The sequence below is a fragment of the Rhinopithecus roxellana genome, chromosome 11, assembly GCF_007565055.1.
Source record: "Rhinopithecus roxellana isolate Shanxi Qingling chromosome 11, ASM756505v1, whole genome shotgun sequence".
Taxonomy (NCBI): Eukaryota; Metazoa; Chordata; class Mammalia; order Primates; family Cercopithecidae; genus Rhinopithecus; species Rhinopithecus roxellana.
In genome coordinates this window covers 110,493,705-110,515,340 of record NC_044559.1, presented here as the reverse complement: position 1 = coordinate 110,515,340, position 21,636 = coordinate 110,493,705, and the positions used below count along the sequence as shown (strand labels likewise).

Genomic DNA, 21,636 nt, shown 5'->3' with positions numbered 1-21,636 from the left:
TCACATTATGAACAGCCATAGCCTCTGGATGGTGACATAATAAGAGTTTTTCACTTTGCACTATTTAGTTCTTTTTTTCATTTTTCTTCATCAAATATATTAATTTTGTAATAATTTTTAATATGCACATAGATTAAATGTGAATAAATTAGATGACTACATAGAGTCACCAGCTAAAGCCAGTTAAATTTCAAAAATGATGCCTTGCATTTTAGGGCACTGCCTTTGTAGCCCTTTTAGGTGGCAGTACTTGAACACCAAGGTGAGTTATTTTTTTGAGATCACTCTTTGTTCATGCCAGGAAAATCCTGTTTTCTGTGTTTAAGAAAATGTCTCACCATCTATCCACACCCATAGGAGGGCATGAATGCAGCCGGCCCAGTCAAAAAGAATGAAGACCAGAACACATCCCACAGAAAGTTGCTAATAGATCCATAAAATTCTTTTTATTGATCTTTATTTTACAGTCCTAAGGTTCTGATTCCATGTGAGCATCACCCCTGGGTACTTCTATAACTTTTTAAATCATCTGCACCCTGTGAGACAAATAACTGAGACCTAGGCTGAAAGCCAGGGGGTTCCAATGGCTTGTTTCTCTTGCAGATGGCAACCAGGGTCCACCTTCCGTGACCTCACTCTGCACATTTCCATGCAGACCATGGGACTCAGCCCATACACCTAGCTCTGGTCACCAGAGGCCAAGACCACCAAGTGGATGGATATCATAATAACTGAGTTTGGGTGGAGCTTTTTAAACAATTATTTTTGAGGCAATAAGAAATTTACAAGATTCTCCAAATGTTATAACATCTAGATGACCACCTCTTTTCATTTTTACTTCACATCTCACCTCAATAACCTGGCTGGGACAGGGAAGTTTTGTTTGCTTTTTGTCATTTGGAAGACCTGATCAAACGAGACAGAAGGAAGTGGCAGTCCACTGATTTGGGGTTTGAGGAGACCAACCCCCGAAAGTTCCCTAAATCAGAGGGTTTTGTTGTTGTTGTTGTTTGTTTTGAGACAAGTTCTCGCTGTGTCTCACAGGCTGGAGTGCAGTGGTGCCATCATGGCTCACTGCAGCCTCTACCTCCTGGGCACAAGCAATGCTCCCACCTCAGACTCCCAAGTAGCTGGGACTACAGGCATGTACCACCATGCTTGGCCAATTTTGTTTTTTTGCAGAGACAAAGTTTTGCCATGTTTCCCAGGCTGGTCTTGAACCCAGTTCAAGTGATCCACCTGCCCTGGCCTCCCAAAGTGCTGGGATTACAGGTGTGAACTACTGTGCCCAGCCTAAATCAGAGTTCTAAAAGCCCATGGATTGTAACAGGTAGAGTATGAAAGCCTTTGGCTGTATTTTGCCATCACAGCCCCACTGTCCCTGGTTCAATCTTCAAGCCGGTGACCTCCAACACAGTTCTGCTAAGAATAATAAGGGAGGAAAACAATTTTCTCCCTAGCTCAGGCAGTTACTGAGAACATACTACCTGTAAGGCACTATGCTAAATATTTGACATACATGATCTCATATAATCCCTACAACCACCCTATGAGATAGATATTGATACTCCCATTTTACAGTTAAAGAGTTCAATGACTTGCCCAAGGTTACCCAGCTAGCAGGGTCAAAGTTAAGATTTCAACCCAGATTTTTGTTTTTCTTTTCCTTTCTTCCTTCCTTCCTTTTTTTTTTTTTTTTTTTTTTCATAGGGTTTTGCTCTGTCACTCAGGCTGGAGTGCCATGGCTTGATCATAGCTCACTGAAACCTCAAACTCCTGGGCTCAAGGGATCCTCCTGCCTTAATCTCCCAAGTAGCTGGGACTACAGGCATGCACCACCATGCCTGGCTAATTTATTTTTATTTTTGTAGAAATGGGATCTCACTATTTTGCCCAGGTTGGTCTTGAATTCCTGGCCTCAAGCGATCCTCCCACCTAGGCCTCTCAAAGTGCGGGGATTATAAGCATGAGGCATTAGGACCAGCCTCAAACCCAGATTTTTCTGACTCCAAAATTTGTGGGGCTTCTTTTTTAGCACTACTTAACTATTATAAGTCTTTTTGTTTTAGATGGAGTCTTGCTCTGTCACCCAGGCTGGAGTACAGTGACGTGATCTGGACTCACTACAACCTCCGCCTCCCGGGTTCAAGTGATTCTCCTGCCTCAGCCTCCAGAGTAGCTGGGATTACAGGTGCACGCCACCACGCCCAGCTAATTTTTGTGTGTATATATACACACACATATACAAATTTTATTTATATATATAAATTATATATATACAAATTATACATATATAAATTATATATACACAAATTATATATATATATACAAATTATACATATATATACAAGTTTTATATATATATATATATTTTTTAGTAGAGACGGGGTTTTGCCATGTTGGCCAGGCTAGTCTTGAACTGCTGACCTAGGGTGATCCTCCTGCCTCCACCTCCCAAAGTGCTGGGATTACAGGCATGAACCGCCATGCCCAGCCAACTATCATAATTCTTTAGCACTACTATTGTAATTTTCCCCTGTGGAAGCCACAGAGAGACCATCAGAGAGATAGCCTGATGAAGTTGGCAGCCACACCCATCCTGTAACCAGTCCTTTTGCCGAGCGGCTGGGTGGGGAGCGGCTGCTGATAGAGCCTGGTTTCAGCGTACTCTGTAGGAACATGGGTGTCAGCCATTGTGCTGACCCCAGGATGCTGGTCCCAGCTCCCAGAGCTCCACTCATCGTTCTGATGGACCCTCTGCCCCCATCCAGTTATGTGTCATGGAATCAAACATCCCAGGTTGATACTGCTTCAGTTCCAGCCGTACATACTCAATGGAGGGAAACTGCTATCTCAGAAAAAAATGACAGAGCCAGCCACACCAAGGCAAGAAGCCTGCCTTTCTCAGCGCCAGATTTGCCTCTGTCACTGTGATCAGCTGTTTTTCTCCTGAGCTGGCAGCTATCGCTGTGCTGGCCCAGGGACGCAGGATTTCTAGGCCACTTGAAAGATAAAACCGTAACCCAGGAAGCAGGAAGAGGGAGTTTGGGATGTAAAGACCAGCAAGCTCCTAAGAGTGCACAGAGGGTCCCTGACCGCACGCAGCTCCTCGGCCTGGGCTACTGTGGAACTGTGCCAGGTCTTACCTGGCTGGGGCAGAAGTGGGTTCTCACCTCTGCACCAGCACTGGGAAGGGCTTCTGTTACTCCCGTCAGCCATACCACTTCCTGTGCACTTCCCAGGAAACAAAGTGTGTCTGTACATAGCTTCACTCGAAGCCTCCAGAAAGGCTTTCATTGCTGGGTAAAATGCTCAGAGTGAAGTGTGGTTTTTAAGAACAGGATATATTTTAAATATATAAACATACACACACACATACGCACACACACACACATGAAACTAGAGAAATAAACCAAGCATATGAACTTCTCTTCTTTGTTCTCTAGCCACATTGGCCTCTTTTGGATCCATAAATGCATTGTGTTCTCTCTTGCTTTTAAGTATGCAGGGACTCTACACAAAGCCCCTTCCCTCTTATCCAGTTAAATCCTATCACTCTTTAGGTTTTGGCTTGACACCACTTCCTTGGGAAAAACCTGAGCTCCTAAACCAGGTCAGATATTCCTGTTACACACTCTGGGCTCTCAAATCACGCAGTACACGTGCAATTCGTGAATTATGTAGTTACTTGCTTAACAGCATTATTCCCCACTAGATGATGGGCTGCAAGTGTCCCAATACAGTTTCCCAGCTTCTCCTTAGTGACGCTCCCTGCCGCTCGGCTACTGCCACCACCTATGCAGGAATCAGTGCAGGTTTGAATAGCATGTCTCAGGTGTAACTTCAAAAGCCCAGGTCTGACCTGGCTCTGCCTCAGAGTGATTGGGCTCCGAAGTCTCTGAAAGCAGGGCTGGTCCTCTCCGTGGAGGTGATGAGCTCAGTGGAGGCCACCCAAGTCTGTCTTGGTCACTGCTGCTTTCCCAGGACGTGCATAGTGCCAGGTTCATGGTAGACGCTCACTAGACGCTCATTGGATGATTGAATGCATGTTGGATGCATGGCAGCCTTGGTGCTCTACTGCACAAAGTACTTCTGACGGTCATAGTTTGGATGACCTTATGTCCCATGCCTAGGAGAGTCCTGATCCATGTTAGCGATCCTTTCTCTCTCAAGAATGTCCTAGCTTAGATGACAAGTGATTTGGATGCGCTAGTAGAAGTATCTGCCAATTCCAATTCTTCTTCCTATTAAATAAAAACATCTTAATGAAGAAATTAAAATCACTTCAAGGTATCCATATTTTTAACCAATTTTTATACTGTCCAGGCAGCAGGTGTTTTAGACCTATGCTCTAAGCTAGAAACAAAAATATAATTTTTTTTTCTCTTGTCTGCAGAAAGTTGTCTGTCACCAGCCTGCCGCTGCCCCATGCATTTTATGAAGGTCAGTACTGACTCAACTTCTCTTTTTGCAGAAGAAGAGACTTCGTCACAATTCCATTTTCTTCCCTTAAGTCCTGAGTGGAAACACTGAACACCACAGAGGGCGGTGATGAAAATACCTCACTCAGGGGTCTAAATTCCTTCCCCACTTTGCTCCTAGATTCAACAAAAATTTGCATATAACTCACTTTTTGTCTTATTACAAAAGTGAAAAATGTGGAAAATACCGATACTTGGAGAGGGGAAAATCTACATTACCATAATTCCAACCTCTAAAAATAGCCACTGTGAGCCTTTGGAGATCATTTCCTCCCAGGTAAATACAGACTTTTTATTATATAAAAATGAAATACTTGGCAGAGTTGAAGAAAATTAGTACAGAGTAATCTAGCAAACACATCTGTACTATTCACCAGCAGAATGAATCAATGTGAGCATCTGGTAAAAATACGTGGGTGTGTATGTGTTTTTCTGTATGTGTGTGAATGAAATGCTGCAGGGGAAGTTGGCATCTCCTTGGTTTCTCTCTCTGACGTTCCAGTCTCCTTCCTCCTTCGCCAGGAGCAACCAATAACATGAATTGATATATATCCTTCCAGGCCCTGTATGCGTGCGTGTGTGCGTGCATGCATGTGCACATGTGCAGTGTGCATGTTTATATAATTGACACAATGGTAATTACTATGCATACTGATTTGCAGCCGCTGATTTTACTTCTTGGTTTTTTGTTTGTTTTTTTGAGACGAAGTCTCACTCTATTGCCCAGGCTAGAGTGCCGTAGTGTGATTTCTGCTCACTGCAACCTCCGCCTCCCAGATTCAAGTGATTTTCCTGCCTCTGCCTCCCCAGTAGCTGGGATTACAGTCGAACACAACCACGCCTGGCTAATTTTTGTATTTTGAGTAGAGATGGATTTCACCATATTGGTCAGGCTGGTCTCAAACTCCTGACCTTAGGTGATCCACCCACTTTGGTCTCCCAAAGTGCTGGGATTACAGGCATGAGCCACCACGCTGGGCCCACTGATTTTACTTCTACTCTACATGTCTGTGATCTCTTCATGTTGATATATGTAGCACGGACTGACTGGTTTAAACAGCTGTGTGGCATTCTGTTGTGCCAATATATACAATTTGATTTCTTCTTCTATTGTTAAAATGTTGATAGTTTCCAATATTTTACTATTATAAGCAATGCTGCAAAGAAACTCCTCTACCAGTTTCCTTATGCACTTGAGGGCTTTTCAAGATATGTATTTAGAACTGGAATTGTTGGGTGGAAGGGTATACACATTTCAAGATTGACAAGTTGACTTCTGAAGTGGTTTTTGCCCATATACACTCACTCCAGCAGCATCTAAAAGTTCCCATTTCCGGCCGGGTCCAGTGGCTCACGCCTGTAATCCCAGCACTTTGGGAGGCCAAGGCAGGTGGATCACAAGGTCAAAAGATCGAGACCAACCTGGCCGATATGGTGAAACCCTGTCTCTACTAAAAACACAAAAATTAGCAGGGCATGGTGGCATGTGCCTGTAATCTCAGCTACTCGGGAGGCTGAGGCAGAAGAATTGCTTCAACTTGGGAGGCAGAGGTTGCAGTGAGCTGAGATTGTGCCACTGCACTCCAGCCTGGTGATAGAGTGAGACTCCATCTCAAAAAAAAAAAAAAAAAAAAAGAAAAGAAAGAAAGAAAAAGAAAAGGTTCCCACTTCCACATATCTTCATCATCCCTTGGTATTATTGGACTGCTCACGTTTATCAACCAAATAGGTGAGAAATTGTATTTCACTTCTTTTTCATTACCTTTTCCATGGTTGCATATGGGTTTAAGCCACACTGTTTTGTAACTTCTTTCCACAGTGTGTTTTGGATGTCTTCCCACACAAATAAATATTCTTCCCTATAATTTTTTTTTTAAGACAGAGTCTCACTCTGTTGCCCAGGCTGGAGTACAGTGGCATGATCTCAGTTCACTGCAACCTCCACCTCCCAGGTTCAAGCGATTCTCCTGCCTCAGCCTCCCAAGTGGCTGGGACTATAGATGTGTGCCACCACACCAGACTAATTTTTGTATTTTTAGTAGAGATGGTATTTCACCACGTTGGCCAGGCTGGTCTCAAACTCTTGACCTCAGGTGATCCACTCATCTCGGCCTCCCAAAGTGCTGGGATTAGAGGCGTGAGCCACTATAATCAGATTCCGTCCCTATAATCTGAAGGCACATTCTTTTGTACGGCTGTGCTGCTGTTTAACAAATGTCTTGCCATTGAACATTTCCATTTATGCTTCTGGCAGTCTGACATCAGTGATACTACAGTGGTGAAGAGGATTGACTTTACATTCAGACAGAAATCGGCTTTTTTTGTCTGGGGCCACACCACTTGTCAGCTGTGTAGCCCTAGACAGGTCCCTCGGGGGAAAAACAAGAATGACATCGACCCTCCTGGGTCTCATGGTATATAGCAGCGTGGCTGAAAGTTAAGCCTCTGCAGGCAGCTGCTATCTGAATTCTGGTTCTACTACTTATGGGCTGTGTAACATTAGGAAAAGGCTTTAACTTCTCTGTGGCTCAGTTTCCTTGTATGTAAAGTCAGGGATGACAGTAGCACCTCAAACCCACCCCAGAGGGTTATTGGAAAGAGTCTAGAATACAGTGGATGACTTTTGCACAGCACCTAGCACATAATAATATCTAGGACTCATTCTATGCATCCTATTCAAGTTGAAATAAAATAGAATTTGGACGTCAAGCAGGATCTTTCGGGTCCATTCCAATTTTCTCAGACAGAGAAAATGAAGCTCAGAGGAGTTAAGGATTGGCTGAGGTCCCACAGCTAGTTGCTGTCAGCTCAAGGAGGGGGAACCAAATGAGGGCAGCCACTAGTGTACCTTCTCTGGTGCTTTGAGCCACAACGTGATATGGAAAGCAAGGATTCGTAAACAGGAATGGCTTACATTCCTTCGGCATGCTTTCACTCCACAGAGTCCCACAGCAGTTCTTCCGGCGGACAGTCTTGCAGCAAGTGATAGGCACCAGTCACTGCGCTGCGTGCAAATTTGCTCCAGGCCATGATAAGGTAGGTGTTTACCCTAAGGTTCGGGGACTTTGCAGATGTCAGAGCCTTGAGGTGCAAAGCTCCGTGTGCTCTGCTCACTGCTGAGAAACAGAAGCTTGTCCACCAGGAGAGCCTGTCATCATTTTCCTTTAGGGACCTGATCCTTGACTGTGGTCACCAATACATCAAAAGCTCTAATTGTCTGTCAGAGAGTCCTCAAGGGGTGATGGAGGGTGGGTACGGTTAGGAGGTGCAAGTTGCCTGGCAGCACGTGACGCTTTTTGACCCACGCATCTTGTTGCTGTTCACCCGATTTGTCATTCTGCCTAGAGCCAGCTGGGGCACACCTAACCTTAGTGCCTGCTCAGCCTTGGCCCAGCCCAACAGTAAGTGCAGACATTAAGGGGTTTCCTGTAGCTGGACACTGCCAGCAGCCTGGATGGGCGAGAACTGGAGCTGGAGGGCTTTGTTTTCCATGAGACTCTCTCCCATTTCGTTTGCTTCTTCTGTTCCATTTTGGAATGACTCCCGGATTTTTTGTCACTGAGATGGACAACAAGGACATTTCCCCAGAAGCAATAAATACAGTTTTCCTTTGAGGATAAATCATCTGAGTTTCCAGAAGATTATCCAAAAGTAGGAATACGGCCAACAAGATTTCTGGAGATTCTTCTCGATCCTATCTCGCTAATGTTAGAATATCTAGGAACGTGTTCTAAAAACCTGTAAACCACTAGACTTGTTCATCACCGACAGCCCTTTTCTGTATGGTTACAATAATAAAAAGTACTAGGACTCATATTTAGATAAATTTTTTAAAAAAGTTTCTCTTTTTTAAGACCTTTTGGAAGAAAATAGGTTGTAGGTTGGGTGCAGTGGCTCATGCCTGTAATCCCAGCTCTCTGGGAGGCTGAGGTGGGTGGATTGCTTGAAGCCAGGAGTACAAGACAAGACTGGGCAACATGGCAAAACCCTGTCTTTACTAAAAATACAAAAATTAGCCAGGTGTGGTGGCACATGCCTGTAATCCCAGCTTCTTGGGAGGCTGAGGCACAAGAATTTATTGAACCCAGGAGGCAGAGATTGCAGTGAGCCAAGATTGCACCACTGCACTCTGGCTTGGGTGACAGAGCAAGACTCAGTCTTAAACTCAAAAAAAAAAAAGACAAAAAAACAAAATAGGTTGTAAAAAAAAAAAAAAAACCATATACACACACACACACATATACACACACAGTTAAATACTATATATAACATATATGATATCTAATATATATACTATAATAGACATTATATATATAAATTTTTTTTTTTACTTAAAATATCTCCCTCACCCCTTTCTTTCCTCTTAGGCCCCCCCCCTCTCTGTTGGATTGGAGATCAACTTCACAGTTCAGAGTTGATCGCTAAAAATACATTAAAAGGGCAAACAGCTGAATGTGTCTAAGTTTTTGATAATTTTTTAAAACAGTCCCATTAAGGGCTGCATTGGAGACAAAAGCAGCAGCAGAGGGGGAAAGACTGAAGGTTGAGGAAAGATGGGGTGGGTGGGGCAGAGTCAGGCTTGGGGAGGCTGAAGCCGGGGTCAGGGACTGGCCTTGGAGAGGAGCAGACGTTTATTCTCCTGAGCTGGGAGGGAAGCAGCAAGGTGAGGACGTGGAACTGATGAATGTCTTGGCAAGGAGGTAGGAAGTTAAGCCAAGTAACTCAATCGCCTCAAGTTTCACCCTGTTGAGATTGAGGTGGATTCTCGAGAAGCAGTGAAAGTAGGTCTGTTCTGTAGCTGATGGAAGGAAAGAGATCAGGGGTTCCAGTGGCGTGCAAATGGCTTTGTTCATTACAACAAAAGTTCCTATTACAAATCTCACCCTACCCAGGTGCGGTGATTCATGCCTGCAATTGCAGCACTTTGGAAGGCCAAGGCAGGTGGATTGCTTGAGCCCTTGAATTCGAGACCAGCCTGGGCAATGTGTTGAAACCCCATCTCTACAAAAAATACACAACATTTGCCGGGTGTGGTGGTGTGCACCTGTAGTCCCAGCTACCTGGGAGGCTGAGAGATGGGAGGACTGCTTGAGCTCAGGAGGTTCAGGCTGCAGTGAGCTATAATCACACCACTGCACTCCAGCCTGGGTGACAGAGACCCTGTCTCACACACACACACACAAAATCTCTCCCTTGCAGTCCCATAAATTACAGGCGTGTGTGGAAATTGGCATGACCACTTTGGAGAAGTATTAGAATCGCCACAAATCCTTCGTTCCTTATCCTATTTGGAATTAGACAGAGTCTAATTCTCATTCCTGTGAATCTGAGCTGGCCTAGGTGACTTGTGTGATCAGCAGAATGTGGCGGAGGCGATGCTGCATGCCTTCTGAGGCTCACTCAGCAGCAGCCTTATGGCTTCCACCTCCGTCTCCTTGAACACTTGCTCCAGGGGGAGCCAGCTATGCTGTAAGATGCCCCATCACCTTGAGATGACCACGCTGAAGAGCCTCATGGAGGACAATCTCAGCAGTCCCAGCTGAGCCCAGCCTCGCAGTCGTCCCCACTGAGGCACCAGATATGTGGGTGAAGCCATCTTGGACCCTCCAGATCACGTGATAGCCAAATACTTAAATGATCTTAGTCTGAGCCAAGTGGAGAGAAGAACTGCCCAGCTGAGCCTGCCTGAATTTGTAGCCCACAGAATAGACATAACAAAATGGTGGTGGTTTTAAACCACAAAATGTTGGGGTGATTTGTTAGGTAGCAATAGACCACCAGAACAAGTACCAACCACCAATGCTGAATGTACCCAGATCCTACTTCTGGATAAATATCTCACAAATATTTGTCTCTATGTGCACCAAGACACAACAAGAAAGGTCATAGCAGCATCACACACACACACACAAAAAGCAAGATGAGAACGATCCATCCGCTGGGCTAGATTGCATGGAACAGGAAAGTCGCAGAGGGTAGGAAGGAGAGAAATCTGGAGGGGATTTTGTGACCTAATTAGGTGCATTCCCAATCACATGGGTGTGCAGTGCTGATGATGATGCCCACCGTCACCACTTCCTCCACCCACACTGCACATGTGAGCCGGCTCTTCTCCAGAGCCAACCCCACTTTCCTCCTATGTATTTGTTCTGGTCACTATAGGCTTACAGCATGCCAGGCAATGCGCCTGTTGCAAAGAAAGAAAGAGAGAGGAGATGAAGGGAAGGAAAGGAGGAGGAAAGGGAGTGAGGGAGAAGGGAGGAAAGAAAGGAGAAAGAAAGAGAGAGAGAGAGAGAGAGAGAGAGAGAAGAAAAGAAAGAAAGAAGAAAGAGAAAAAAGAGAAAGAAAGAAACAAAAAGGAAGAGAAAGCGAAGAAGAAAGAAGGGAAGGAAGGAAAGAAGTAGCGGAAGAGGAAGGACGGAAGTCAGGAAGGAAAGAGAAAGAAGGAAGGTAGGAAGGAAGACGGAAAGAAGGAAGGAAGAAAGAAGGACAGGAAAGAAGAAAGAAGAAACGAGGAGGAAGGAAGAAAAGAAGAAAGGAGGAGGAAAGAGAGGAAAGGAGGGGAGGGAAGAAAGGGGAGAAGGAGCAGGAGGGAGGAAGGAAGGAAAAAAGGAAGGAAGAGAGGGAGCGAGGAAGGGAGGGAGGAAGGAAGGAAGGGAAAAGGGAGAAAGAGAGGAAAGGAGGAAAGGAGGGAGGAAGAAAAATAGAAAGCAAGCAGGGAGGGATGAAGGGAGAGAAAGAAAGGGAAAGAAACTAACTAGCTATTAAAATATCTTTCATTTAGGAATCACAGGCCTGTGGGCAATTACAATACAACAGAACAGCAGTGCTGTGCAGGTCTGCGCACTTCTCTTGTGGGGATCAAAGGATTTTGCCTTTAATGCACAGCCTGTCTTCTCTACCAGACTAGAAAGGAAACTCCTTACCGGTAGGGACTTTTTACTGATCTTAACTTCCTGCAGTGTCCAGCACAAGGCCTTGTGCATGATAGGTACTTTTAAAACATTTTTTAAAATGGAAGAACTACATTAAACCTGAGCGACCAACTCTCAGGTAGTTGGGTTTGCAAGGTCACCCATGAGATGACTTTGAGCTGATGTGAATGGTCCATCTTGCTGCAGTCAACGGAACTCAGCCTCTGAGTGCTCTCACTGCACGGCCGCACTAAGCACACTAAAGCCAAGGACTGTGGGCAACCAAGTGCATCCAAAAACAAATGCCCCTGCCTGACGGCCCCATGACTCTGTCATCATCATGAGTGGTGAGCTCTAGGCACAGGATGGTCCTGTGTAATTAATTACGCAGCGTCGTCAAAAGGCAGGCAGGAAATGTCCTCTGGTCAACCGGGGAGGGCAGAGTCCTGGGCTGAAGAGGGTCCCACAGGTGGAAATAAGCTCCCTAGACACCTGAGAGCCACAGTATCCTTGTGTCAGGACAGGGCTAAGCTGCAAAGCCCCTGTCGCCTCCCACAGCAAGAGCAGGTAAATCTCAGTGATCCATAGCCCACTGACCAGCTGTAGTTTAGAAATTGCACACATATGCACACACACACACACAGCGTTAGAATGCAAAGTACGCATTAACTTAATGTGGTTTTAAAATTATTAAATAACCTTTATAAATCAATTAGAAATGTGCGACTAATAATAGTGGTGGGAGGGGGGTTCTTGAATTCTAAAGGGTAGATTCTGTTTGAGGTGTCCAAACTAAGACAAAAAATGTCACATGTGGGATTCATCCAAACCATTAGAGGGCGACCTTCACCTTTACAAGTCTTTTGAGCAATTGGTGGTGGGGGAAGGCAAGACCCTGACATGTATTGAATGGACTTTGTGTTGTAGACTAAGGCACTGTGGAAGAAATAATGGTAGCTACCAAAATTAATATACAAACATTGCTAAAATGCCATTATCTATTTTGCATAGAGTGGAACTGAATCAATTTTATCTCTTGAATTTTGCTTTAGCTCTGCCTAAATTAACCTAAAGTCCTCAGTCAATTCCTTCATCCTTGGAATTTACCCAAGGATTTGTGTTAACAGACTGTTTCGTTGCATTTTTCTATTTTCCAAATAAGTGAGTTGATGTGCGACAGGATTGTTTATCACGGGGGAATGAGTAATTCTGCAAGAACCCACCAGAGGGAGCCAAATGACTGCTTTAGAACCATTCATTCTCTGTTGCTTTGCTTTTCCTCTTTGGGAAGCTGCTTTATCAAACCCATTGAACACTCTTCTCTCCCCTCCCACCACCCGAGACACTTAAAAAATTACAAGTAATCCTAGCACTAGAAATGCACATTCCGTATTTTCTTAGGCCACAGACTATGAACAAACAAATAATACTGCTGTGGCGAGGTATTTTAACAGTGTGAAAGTTGCCCAGTTAATAGGGAATAGATAATTAAAGAGATCTTGGCTTAGGAAAAAAAGTGAAACGGCAGACACACAGTGAGGAAAAAAATCCGGTCAAGTACAGTGACCTGCCAGGGGATAGGAGAGAATTCGAGAACCAATTAGGATTCTAAACAACTTACCCAACTGAGCAGATCACTTTTCTCCTATTCTCAACTAACATTTCAAGCACCTGCTTTCAAAGGAGCCTTGACAGTGACTGTTTCTTCTTATGCTGTAATGGGGTTAGCTCTGGTTCTGTGCTGCTTCAGACCTATGAGACCATCTGTTCAGATCAACAGCATTTGCCCACTGGCATTTGTCATGATTGGCATTCTGAAGGCCAGGATCTGCTGGAGAAATGGTGTGTCTGAATTTCAGCCATGTTCTTAAAATGTCCATCCTTGGCTGGGCGCTGTGGCTCAGGCCTGTAATCCCAGCACTTTGGGAGGCCGAGGAGGGTAGATCACTTGAAGCCAGGAGTTCGAGACCAGCCTGACAAACGTAGTGAAACCCTGTCTCTACTGGAAATACAAAAAGTAGCTGGGCGTGGTGGTGCATGCCTGTAATCCCAGTTACTCAGGAGGTTGAGGTGGGAGAATCGCTTGAACCTGGGAGGTGGAGGTTGCAGTGAGCTGAGATCGTGCCACTGCACTACAGCCTGGGTGACAGAGTGAGACCCTGTCTCAAAAAAAAAAAAAAAAAAAAAAAAAAAAAAAAAAAAAAGAAAAGAAAAAGAAAAAGATCCAGCCTCTTTCTTGATATTCTTACCTTTCTACCCACAACCTGAGGGGGCTAGTGCATCTTTCCTCTCACGTGGCACACACTTTGTAATACATTATAGCTCCAATTCAATTCCATAGTTATTTTTAATCTGACTTTCCTATTAGACTGTCAGTTCCTTGAGGAAAGAATTTTGTCTTAATACTCTCCCTAGCCCCAGAACCCAGCAGGATGCAAAGCACATACTAAGAGTCATTCAATGTTATGCATAAATGATATCTTTATGAACAAGGTGTAAAATAATAAATAAGAACTAAGAGCCAGCAGGTATTTACATGGTGCCAGTCTCCGTCTAAGCACTAGGTGTGTTCACTCATTTCATCCTCAGAAATGCCCTGTGAAACAGGGGATAGGCACTACAAGTGTCTACATTTTTAAACTGGCAAAACTAAGGTGATGGATGAGGAGGATTAAGTAACTTGCCCAGGGACACAAGTAGTAGAAGCTGAGACTGCAATTTGCACCCCAGGAGGCTGAGGCCAGAGCCTATGCACACAACCATAAGACCATAAAGAGCCACACCAGAGAATGGAGACAGGATGGTTATGCAGGTCACAACCTGCTTAATGACTATACTCAAAGTGTACTGATTAATTCACAACCAATAAAATATTGACTAGAGTAACATGTTACTTACTTCAGTGTGTTAGGTAGGGCAAAAAGCTGAGCTACTGGAACAAGAGAACACCCCTTCCAAATATAATGGCTTAAAGACCAAAAAGCATGCGTTTTTCACTCATGTAATAGTCTGGGGTGAGTATTCTGTGCCAGTGAGCAGCTCTGCTCCACGTGGTCATCCAGGGACTCAAGATCTTCCATCCTGGGGTCCTGCCATCCCTGAGGGCCTTTCTTCTGTGTGACTGGGGCTGGGCCATACTGTGTCTAGGCTGCACCCAGCAAGAAGGCAAAAGAGACATGGGGAAGGCACACTCACTGTCTTAACGCCTCATATTTGGGGAGAACTTAGTCACGTAGCCACATTTAACTGCTGGGAAATGAGGTGTTGCTGACTGGATTATTATTTGTCAAAAAAGGAGGAATAAAGTACTGATACATCTACAATGTGGATGAACCTAGAAAACATTAAGCTAAGTGAAAGAAGTCAGTCACACAGGACCACACACTGCATGATTCCCATTATATAAAACGGGCAGAGGAGGCAAATCTACAGAGCTAGAAAGTAGATTCTAGTGATTCTCAGGAGCTGGAGGGATGAGGAGACTGGGGGTGACAGCCAAGGGTATGGGGTTTCTTTTGAGGGTAATAAAAATGTTCTAAATGTGGTTATGTTCTAAACATGATTGTGGTGATGGATACAGTATATTGTGAATCTACTAAATATACAAAGTTATTAAATTGTACACTTCAACTAGGTGAATTGTATGATGTGCTAATTATACCTCAATATAGCTGTTAAAAAGTCATCATCAGCTAGAACAATAGGCTCAAATCAACCCGATGAAATGTATCATAGCTCCAGGGAAGAGCCAGCGGTGTCAGTGAAACTCCATTTCACAAGAACAGGAAGGGAGAGACATGGCTGAGCAGACCCCAGAGAACTGCAGAAGGATTTTGGCATGTCATAAGCTCAGGGCGAGCTGCTGAAAGAGTTAAAGTCGCTGAATTGAAGATTTTCTCTTGCAGTTTAACTTCCAGGGGCTGTCAGGAGCTTTACAGAGTCAACAAAGCTCCAAACTCACTATTAGGAAAAATAAACATGAAAAATTGACATCTTAACGCAGTGACTGCCAAGGGTTCAGTGTCAGAAGAGTCTAATTGGCCTCAGGTTTTCTGACTCAGGACTTCTGTTCTCAGGCCTGGCTGTGACTTTTTTTTTTTTTTTTTTTTTTTTTTTTTGAGACAGAGCCTCACTCTGTCACCCAGGCTGGAGTGCAATAGCACGATCTTGGTTCACTGCAACCTCTACCTCCCAGGTTCAAGGGATTCTCATGCCTCAGATTCCCAAGTAGCTGGGATTACAGGCGTGTATCACCATGCCTGGCTAATATTTGTATTTTTAGAAGAAACGGGGTTTCACCATGTTGGCCAGGCTGGTCTCAAACTCCTGACCTCAGGTGATCCACCTACCTTGGCCTCCTGAAGTGCTGGGATTACAGGTGTGAGCCGCCTTGCCCTGCCCCCTAGCTGTGACTTCAGTTCCTGGAGTGTGCCCATCAGGGACAGCAGAGATCAGAATGAGAAATTTCTTTAGGTTGGGGCTTTTGGGGTTAGAGGCGTGGGGTGGGGTAGATATGTCTTCGTGCCAAATGGCCAGGGTTCCCGAGGACACACCAGCAAAAAAGAAAATGAGGCCGCAGGGGCCAGGAATTAAGCCTCAAGAGAAGCAAATCAAAATTGTAGCAGATACGGTATCGCTAAACACCTCTCAATCATGCTTCCTTATCTCTGGCTTTCAACACCTCCTAAAATGTCAGTTTTACTTTTTGTCATTTGCACTCCATCCCTTAACAAAAATAACTTGAGGAGGACTGAATGGAAAATGTGACTTATAATTACTGCTCAGACTAGGTTTAGATATTATGTTTGAGCTACTTGACAGAAAGACAATGAGATTATTTAAATAGTTCTTTTTCAGAAAGAAGAAAACATACCAAATTCTCAAGATATAAAGCATCTACTGACACAGCAGCTAAACAAAATTTTGACATGATTTTTTGTTTTAAAGGATAAAATCTAGAAATGGAAAAGCATTTTTGATAAAGCATGTTTATGATTCATATGTATTGCTCGGAAGTTTCTGGTGCTTTATTTCTACCAGAGATCTACATATACTAGAAATCAATGTAAACAGCTTAATTTTGCTATAATTCAGCCAACTCCACCCCCTGCTTCCAGCAATTATTTATGTCCCTGGTAGACTGTAGCACTGAGGTGACTGAAGGAAGAGATATTAGAGGATAAGAATATTAGAAGGAAGAGATATTAAAGGATTAAGAAACTTAGTTGACAAGTCGAGTTTGAGACCAGCCTAGGCAACACAGGGAAACTCTGTCTCTACAAAAAATTAAATTAAAAAAATATAGCAGGGCATGGTGGCACACGCACCTGTGGTCCCAGCTACTTGGAAAGCTAAAGTGGGAGGATCACTTGAGCTCAGGAGTTTGAGACTACACTACAGTGAGCTATGATCACACCACTGCACTTCAGCATGGGTGAGAGGGAGACCCTATTCCCCCAAAAAAAGGAAAAATGAAAGAAAGAGAGAGGAAGGAAGGAAGGAAGGAAGGAAGGAAGGAAGGAAGGAAGGAAGGAAGGAAGGAAGGAAGGAAGGAAGGAAGGAAGGAAGGAAGGAAGGAAAGGGAAAGAAACTTAGTTGGGAGGCAACACACATGAAATAATTTGAAATGGGAAATGGTAGAAACTGAACTACTGCTGTGGGTAGCAGTTAGTCACCTTAGCTTAGTTGTGGAGGATTCCAGGAGAGATCAGTGAGAACCAGTTGTAAATAAAGACTCAGAACAAAGGTCTGGAGAGCCCATCTCAAGAATTTGGAGAAGTCTCCTTCATAAAGAGGGCATGAGGCTCCCACCCATCCAAGAAAGGCTGGTCCCGTGCCAACAAGGCCAGAGAGCAGAAAAAGCCAAGCCACAGGCCTCATTACAGGACAGCCATCCCCCACAACAGATGCAGCCCCACCCAAACAAGAGAGTTTGGGGACAAAGGAGGGCTAAATCCCCTGGCCATCCCTGATCCCCCACCCCCATTTCAGCATCACTGGGGCCTCAAAGGGGCCAGGTGGCATTAGGGGCAATTCTGCCATCAGCCCCTGGGAACTGGCATTTTTAATCTGCTCAATTAGGAATGTAAAAACGTCTCACTTCCATTCGCCAGGCTGGCAGGGAGAGCATGCAGACAGCCAAATGCGCTTAGTGTTGCTGAGCAAAAGTGGAGGAAATTCAACAGAAATGCAACCTCCGGCCAGGCCCGGCAGCTCATGCCTGTAATCCCAGCACTTTGGGAGGCCAAGGCAGGCAGATCACTTGAGGTCAGGAGTTCAAGATCAGCCTGGCCAACATGGTGAAACCCCGTCTCTACTAAAAATACAAAAAATTAGCTGGGCGTGGTGGCGGGCGCCCAGCTACTTGAGAGGCTGAGGCTGAGGCAGAAGAATCACTTGAACCTGGGAGGCGGAGGTTGCAATGAGCTGAGATCACACCACTGCACTCCAGCCTGGGTGACAGAGTGAGACTCCATCTCAAAAAGAAGAGAAAAGCAACCTCCTTCAGAAAGAGAGCCACTGGCTGACAAAACAGCCAGAGGCGCCCAGCTCTCCTTTCCGGCCCTCCATGTTTGACCATGACTGCAGGACTGTGACGGTCAAGGGTGTCTCTCTTTTCCTCACCTCTAAATCAGGATAGTAATAGACAGTGATTGCTTTTGCAAAGATTAAGGCAATGCATGTAATGTGCTCAGGCCCAATACCTGTATAGAGCAGGAACAAGTTTAGCTGCTAGGATGTGGCTATTTCCAGCATTTTCATTTTTCCCTCTGGCATTTTTAGTCCCTCCACTCCTGGAGGCCACATTCAGACTAGGTCTCTCCTAAGATGCAAGGAGAGAAGGTTCAAATACACTACCGTGAAATTGCTCTCTGCACATCAGTGTCTCAGCAACAAGTCAAGCTGTTGCCTGAAAATGTCTGGAAGTTGATGGAGCTTTCTCCTGAAACCCAAGGGTGTGGCTTCCAGGACTGCAATGTGCAGAGGCATCATTTACAGGGCTTGGTCCCCCTCTTTTGCTCTGTGCCTCACCAGGAAGAAGTGGGGTTGTGGGGGGAGCTGTTTTTATACCCTGGAGGCTCAACCTGTCCTCCCCTACTTCCACCCCAGTCTTCTCTTTCTTTTGCAGCTCTTAGCACATCAATTAACCATCCCGTTACCAAGGATCTGTGCCAGGCAGAATAACGGCCCCCAAACACGGCCACACCCAAATCTCCAGAACATGTGACTATGCTAGGTGACAAGGCACAGGGAGATTAAGGTTGCAGATGGAATTCAGGTCGCTAATTAGCTGCCTTTAAAATAGATTATCCTGGGTGATCGATCCTGGGGGCACTAAGAAATCATGGCATTCTTTTTTTTTTTTTTTTTTTTTTTTTTTTTTTTTTTTTTTTTTTGAGACGGAGTCTTGCTCTGTCGCCCAGGCTGGAGTGCAGTGGCCGGATCTCAGCTCACTGCAAGCTCCGCCTCCCGGGTTCCCGCCATTCTCCTGCCTCAGCCCCCTGAGTAGCTGGGACTACAGGCGCCCGCCACCACGCCCGGCTAGTTTTTTGTACTTTTTAGTAGAGACGGGGTTTCACCGTGTTAGCCAGGATGGTCTCGATCTTCTGACCTCATGATCCGCCCGTCTCGGCCTCCCAAAGTGCTGGGATTACAGGCTTGAGCCACCGCGCCCGGCCTGCATTCTTAAAAAACGAAAAGGGAGGAAGAAGAAGATGTAAGTGGGGGAGAGATAGTCCAGGGATGCAATATTACTGGGCTTTGAAGATGGAGGAAGAGGCCACAAGCCAAGGAATGTGAGAGGCCTCTAGAAACTGAAAGACAAGGAAACAGATCTCCGTGGGTCTCCCCTAGAGCCTCCAGATAGAAAGGCAGCTCTGCTGACACTCAATTATAGTCCGCTGAGACCCAAGTCGGACTTTTAAAATTAATAATTTTTTATTTTCCATGATTTGTTTATTTATGTATTTATTTTTGTAGAGACAGAGTCTCACTTTGTTGTTCAGGCTGGTCTCAAACTCCTGGCTTTAAGGGATCCTTCTGCCTTGTCCTCCCAAAGTGCTGCAATTACAGACCAGAGCCACTGCATCCCAGCCTTCATGTCAGACTTTTAACCTACAAAACTGTAACATAAGGCCCCGGGTGCAAGGCTTATGACTGTAATCCCAGCACTTTGCAAGGCTGAGGCGAGTGGATCACTTGAGTTCAGGAGTTTGAGGCCAGCCTGGCCAACATGGCAAAACCCCACCTCTGCCAAACACAAAAACTAGCCGAGTGTGGTGGTGTGCACCTGTAATCCCACCTGCTCTAGAGACTGAGGCACAAGAATCACTTGAACACGGAAAGTGGAAGTGGCAGTGAGCCGAGATCGTACCACTAGACTATAGCCTGGGCGACAGAGTGAGACTGTCTCAAAAAAACAAACAAAAAACCTGTAACATAATACATTTGTGTTGTTTTATTTGTGGTAATTTGCTACAGAAGCTGCAGAAAACTAATACAGGTCTTTCACCACATGGTGACATCCATTCTGTCCCTCAAGATGTATTTCTTACAGAGGTGGCACGTGCCATCCCCTTGATTTTTCTTTTGCCTTGCATAACAGGCTGGTCAAATCCTGCTAAGCCCCTATGCCTGTGGACAGGGGTAAAATTTGTCATCCTCCACAGGACCCATCACTGAGAGTCTGTGCTAGAGAGTAGGGAATGGCCAAAGAGAGCCAGGCATGGTGGAACCTGGAATCCCAGCTACCCGGGAGGCTGAGGTGGGAGGGTCACTTGAGGCCAAAAGTTTGAGAACAACCTGGGCAACACAGCAAGACTCCACCTCTAAAATAAATTTAAAAATTAAAAAGTTTAAGAAATGAAGAATGGCCAGGAAGGAGAGATTGAACAGACAGGTGTGGGTGTGTTTCTGGGTTGCCAAGCATACCCACATTCCTCATGATAAACCTTCAGTGCTCCCCAGTCTCTTCAACACCACAAACCCCATGGGCCCCAAGGTTTAAGAGACTATACATGTGTCCATTTAAAGCTAATTTTCCTAACTTTGTTAATCAGAGATACACATGACTTCCAACCAAAGCCTGTGATTAGCATGATGTTGCCAGAGCTATCACAATGAGTTCACAGAATTCCAGGTCAAAACAAGGCCAGGAAGCTTTAGAAATCCTGCCTAGTCCTATTCGCAGTAAACAGTTCATTTCTCTAAGTGTTTAATGTTGAAAATTATTGGTTTAGCCCCATTACCATTTCCATGGCTTCCTGAAGTTCCCAGACTCAGAACTATTGAAAGATATTTTATTTGTGTGATCCATTCACATCCAGAACTTTACTCTTTAGTACCTAACTCTTTTCACCCAAGTGTTACTTCTGAGTGCCCTTCAACGCTGTGGCTGGTGGGATGGTTTTTTTTTTTTTTTTTTTTTTTTTTTTTTTAACTCTATTGGGAGATTCACTTCAAGGTCAGCTTAGATTCTGAACTGGAGTATATAGCAATGTCAGTATCTATTGTGAGCCTTGGGGATCCCATAATCTGATAAAGAAGCTTTCTCCAGTCTGTCCCTGAAAGAAAAAGGCTAAAAATAAATCCCCCAGAGTCTCCTTTTATGGACCATATGCTTCCACTCCATAAAGGGTTAAAGCACATGCTTCTTGCCAATGGAAGTGTAAACTCTTAGAACCACAGTGAGGAATAGTTCAGCATTAAATCTACTGAAGATATCCACATCCTTAGACAGATGCAAAAAATAAATTCTCTTTTGCAACCCAGAGCTCATTGTGCAGTATGAGCTTTGATACATATAAGAAGGAACATTATGAAAAGAAGAAGAAAACGATATGCATGTCCTATGGCCCAGAACTTCCACTCCTAGGTTTATCCTCAAAGAAATGTCTGCACACGCATGCACTAAGAAACGTATAAGACTGTTCACAGCAGCTTTATTCCTAATTGTCCAAACTGGAAACATCTATGGGAAAATGATAGATAAATAATGTTGCATTCATACAACGCAACACTATACAGTGATTAATGAATTTTGCCACATGCAACAACATGGAGGCACCTCCCATTTGTAGTGTTTAAAAAAAAAAAGAAAGCAGATACAAAGAAATGCTCTATGATACTATTTCCATAAAGTTCAAAAGGTAGATAAAATCCTCATGTTTAAGGATTCAGACTTAGGAGACAACATTCTGAAGAAAAGCAAGGAAACAGTGACCATAGAAGCTTGACAGTCA

The 21,636-nt window shown here is 44.6% G+C and overlaps 1 pseudogene; it reads left to right on the top strand.

Moving 5' to 3' along the window:
- The first annotated feature begins 21,095 nt into the window (after window positions 1–21,095).
- Window positions 21,096–21,212, top strand: LOC115900592 (annotated as a pseudogene).
- The last annotated feature ends 424 nt before the right edge of the window (window positions 21,213–21,636 follow it).